The following is a 5,451-nucleotide window of genomic DNA, read 5'->3' as shown; positions in this document are numbered from 1 at the left end:
TATGACAGTTTTGGTTAATACTCCACATGCCTACAGGACTTTGCAATGTTAACACAGCAGAACTCAGACATCTGTATAAGTGTAGAGAAATGAAAACAGTCATATGAATGCCTCACTTTTGTTCCGACACAGTTCAAGACTCGGGAGAAAAGTTTTACACCTGGTGTTCTACATGGCAACTTCACACACAAGAACTTTTTGCCGACACTACTACCACCTACATAAGTAAGCTGTTCCTGTGTTACTTTCAAGTAATGCACTTAAGCTATTCCTGATTTAACTGGAAGATCTGTACTTCCCACTTTCATATCAACAGCCTCAAAATGCATATTGTAGACTTCGGGATAAGTTACAGGTCAGTGTCACACCAAGATTGTGGAGAAAGAGGGGGGGGGGGGGGCGGCATGTCACTCTCCAACAAGTGTTTACCAATAAGTAAGTGGCGGAAAATTATGGGTATAGGACAGCTTAAACATGTGGAAAATGAGATTTTTATTATTCACTCACTGTATTTGACATTTATTATTCCTTTAAAAATCGCACAACAACTTCAATAAAACACAGTTTAATCATTCACACACTTATTTCACAATTATTTCACTTTTAAACTGCAAATCCTCTAAGAGCTGTCTTGAATCTTCACGAGTCTCTCTCAAAAACAGGCTTGATGTGGATAGATACGTACAGCAACCAGTAATCAGAGTCAGAACTGTGTCTGCAAAAACACAAGGATTATTAAACAATTTTTGCTGTCATTAATTACTAGCAATATAATTGACAGAGTAGATTACTAATATTTGCTATAATGAATATCATATTTGCAAGAACGATCTCACTGAAGTAATTAAGTCCATCGAAACGCTTAGAAACTAACCTCTCGTCTGACGAAAACGGTCTAAAGACGCAGTGGCAATTTCTTCAGATCTGTTGACAATGATATTTTGAGTTACCACTTTACTGAGTGACTGAAATGTAGTACAGGTACCTGTGAACATAACAATATGTTAGAATTCATTTTCTAAATACGAACTATTATGGTACTGTACGGCTACTTACATATTAATTACACTATTAATATTTTCACAGTTGTTTCTTTAATACAAAATTAAAGCCAACGGAAGAAAAAACGTAAAACATACTTGCCAATGACAGGTTTGTTGAGATGCAATTTTCTGTGTTGACAGATGTAAGTTTTTCATTCGGTGGTAAGTCGCAGAAATCGCAGGAATCACAGAAATCGCAGAAGTAGCAGAAGTCACAGAAATCGCAGAAGTAGCAGAAATCGCAGAAGTAGCAGAAGTCACAGAAATCGCAGAAGTAGCAGAAATCGCGGAAGTAGCAGAAATCGCAGAAATAGCAGTGGCGGAGGGATTCACGACCTATGTTCCTTAACTGCGACTTTTAACTGCGAAAAATCACAGTTAAGAATAACAGATACTGAAAAGTAGCATTCACAGAAATCACTGATATCGGAAAATCGCAGTTTAGCCCATCACTAGTTCGTTGGTAACACTGAATTGCTTCCGTATCCACCACTTTTTCCGTTTTGTTTATTTCGATTTTTAGTCAGATCTAAAAGCGAAACAGAGGCCAGCGTAGGCTAGTTCCTGAAACATTTAGAGCAGAATTGCCCCTTGTAGTGTGGATAAGACTCTTTGTTGCGGGGCTACCCTGAACAGATGCGAGGCATTGAATCGGGGCAGCCCCGCAAAATATACCCGCAACATTGTTCCAGAGAGGACTGTGCCTTACAGCTACTCTGCTGCCAACACAGTACACTCCCTCCTCCTTTTATACTAGCTGATCTCCATTACACGGGAGTGTCCGCATTCTCTTCATCAAGTAGTGTGTAAGCAAACAAATTTGTTAGGCAGATATAGACTGCCCAAGGAATTTAACGACCAAATAAAATTTACTGATATTTAACGAACTACATTAATCTACATTAAAATCAAAGTCTCAAACAATCTTACTGTCTCCAGATTGTGGGCTCTTTTCGCAATTTTGGGGAAAAATATTTTTTTGAAAAACTTTTGGGGAAATGGGAAACTTCCGGAAATTTTTGGGGAAGAAAATTTCGGTATTGGAGAACTGACGGAGGATTTTATCTGCCTAGCCTTACTACTAATGCCATCTCTGACATTTCAGTTCAAAGAACAGATATCATACTTAATTTTCTAGATATTCACAAGATGACTTCAAATTAATTGACACCCTTTCTCTTTGTGGGAGACGTTAGGCTCACTGGAGTCATACATGTCCGTGACATCACTATGATGTATACAAATCAAGTTTCGACCGTTTGGGATGTTTATCGGTCTTCGTGGTCGTATCGAATTCTGAGGAGACGCCATATTAGATTGCGTCGTCTTGCTTGAAGCTTTCATTGTAGAAAGCTTTAGTATTATAACGTATGTATATGAATATATACTGTTTCAAATGCTGAGCATCTCTCGAAAACGCTTTGACATTTATTATAATTGAATGTAAGGTAGTGACAGATCTCCGGTTAAGAACCTTAAGAAGATATAAGTAAAAACCATTGGCAGAGATTTTGTGTGTTGCACTAGCGTAGTGGATAGAACTGTCGAGTTACGAAGTGAGATCTAGGTGGTGCGCTAATGGGTAAATCGATAGAGCAATGAAAAACGCACGGAAAAAGCAAATGTGGCGCCCCTAGAGCAGGTTTTTTTAATTATTTTTGTCACGCTGTGTGTTTTTATTTACAAATTAAAAATTTTAGTTTACGTACTACAAATTTTTGGAATGTACGATACTTCTACGGCTCTGAACACAGAAATCCATCTCTTCAAGCTGCCAACACTGATAACAAGTAATCGTTGAAAGGAATAGGTAGGCTTAAGATATTTGGAAAAAAGTTACTGAAATGGTATAATGTAGGAGAAATTTTTTGTCTGTTATGGGGGAATTTGGAAAACTCAAACTGGAAATGGTGCTGTCGGATTAATTTGTGTTTACAGTTTATACCAATAAAGCTACTGACTTACAAGGGAATGGTCAGACTTGTCATGCCGAAACATGGTTTGCTTTTTTTAGCACTGTCATTTAACTGTGCAAAAGGTCCGTATGCAAAATTGTAGCTGCTGACATGAATTGGATGTCACCTAAAAAAAATCACGAACATGGCTGTGTTTCCTGCTTGGCGCTTGCAGTGACGGCTGGCCACCCCTGGAAATGGCGAGTCGCGAGCGTTGTGCGCATGGTCGGGAAGTGCGGCCGTCTTATCGCGGCGTTCACTAAAGAGGAATATCGCTGCAGGGTTTTGGTGGAAAGGGGAAACAAATATTCGTTTCTGTCGCATGCTCGTCCTTTTAATTTCTGGTACGTATTTCGAAACATACCGTCCTGAAACTGGTTAGATATGTGAAAGATGTTCTGTGCAAGTTCATCTATACTCCGCAAACCACTTTGCGGTGAACATTCAATCTCCCCTCACAGGTGATGGCGAACCCTGTAAATGTTTTGCTGCTTGCCATGGAGATATACCACAGACGCTAAATGAAGCAATCAACAGAAAACACGCGTGAAGACTATGTGTTGTGCGACATGGTTGTTAAACTTCTAGACGAGCATGAAAATGGCGCAGACATGTGGCTAGAAGCAACTGAAACACTCGATATTGCAGACTGTGAATCTACAGACGGTGAAGACACCGACGGAAGTTGCACTCATGAAGACTCTTCGAGTGATAGTGCCACGTACCATCATCGATTATCTCCGAAAGTAACACCAGCAACTACAATTACCTTATCAGACAAAGAAAAAGCGGTGACGTATTGATAGAACGAAAGTGATAAGAAATGCCTACGTGTCAGTACTGTTCAAAATAAGTATCACGTTATCCGTTCGTTCTGAACGTGAATTGTATAGATAGAAAAAGGAAGTCGCTGGACAACGTAAGAGTCGACTGGAAATTACGACAGAGACAAATGCGCGACTTTTTGAGGTATTTACCGATGCCAGACAACAGTCATTTAGTGTCAGCGATACAACTTTGCGTGACTGGGCGTTAGAGATTGCCAACGCGATAGGCGCTAAAGAATTTACAGCTTCTCAAAGTTGGATTAGTCGCTTCACAAGATCACATAAAAATGTGGCAATAAAAATAACAAAATTTGTATCGAGAAACAGGTCGGAAAATGAAGTGTCACAAATCGAAATGATAGAAGCTTTTCTTACGAATGCAAAAAATAAGATCGCTAGTTTTAGTGAATCGTACGTGTACAATGCAGATCAGTCAGGTTTTCAAAAAGAAATGCGTACGAAAAGAGCACTGTCATTCATAGAGGAAAAACATATTGAGGCGATTGCGCAATCCACGACTGCACTCACCCATTCATACACTATAATGCCCATAATTAGTCTGGATGGTTCATTGCTTCCTAAACTATAAGTGTGTCTTCAAGAACCAACTGGACGTTTTGGACCACGTGTCAAAAGAACAATGTTCTACGCAAACAATCTTCTCTAGACGCATCGAAGTCTGGAAAAATGGGAAATGAAAACGTTACACTTTTCATGCGTCATGCTTTTCTTCCGTTCTGCGGGAACAAATCTCTTCTCCTTCTAGATTCGCAGTCAGGTCATACAAGGTCTGATTCTTTAAAAGCTGTATTTCGAGCCCACCCTGACAAAGAAGTAGAGATACTTCAGATTTCATCTGGCACGACGAACGTAATTCAACCTTTAGACAGAGTATTTTTCCGTCAGTGGAAGGCATTTTACAGAAAACTAACAGAGAAAATTATTGTATGCAGATCACTGCAATTTACTGTCTATCAACGTGACAATATTCTCAAGCTGCAATCAGTAGTACATTATTAATTTTCCTCCCCACGGTTTCAGAATTTGATTAAATATGCGTGGCACTCCTCGAAATATACTGATAATAGGCCTGATTCATTCCTAACACCAGCCCAGTTTTGTCACGGACATCTAACAACGTCTGTGATTCGCAGAGCTGTCATATGTCGTCTTTGCTTGTATGTTCTTTGTGCACAAAAAAACCTATGTTTTGAACACTGTATCAATATTTCGCATTTTTGCGGTAATTACAAGAAATAAAATTTGGACGTGTTGTAAATCGTATATTTATTTGTGTCTATTTCATAGCTATTTGGAAAGAATGTTGTAGATAACATATCAGTCATATTTGTCAACGAATGTTGAATTATCATACGATCGCTTTCACTGGGGAATCAGCTCTCTCACTGCTGTGGCAAGAGAGCGGCGCGTAGCTAACGCCACCTTGTCCCTAGATGGCGTTGGTATAACGTAGCGAGAGAGGTCAGGGTTGTACAAGAGGCAGTTATAAGCTCGGAAACAATGCGACAATAATGTCTTACTTCATACAATTGTTTACAGACTTCCAGGTCATGTCAGCAGCTAAAATTCTGCATACAGACTTCTTGCAATGTTAACTCACAGTGG

This window comes from Schistocerca cancellata, chromosome 2, assembly GCF_023864275.1.
Source record: "Schistocerca cancellata isolate TAMUIC-IGC-003103 chromosome 2, iqSchCanc2.1, whole genome shotgun sequence".
Lineage (NCBI taxonomy): Eukaryota > Metazoa > Arthropoda > Insecta > Orthoptera > Acrididae > Schistocerca > Schistocerca cancellata.
This window is presented reverse-complemented; position numbering follows the sequence as displayed.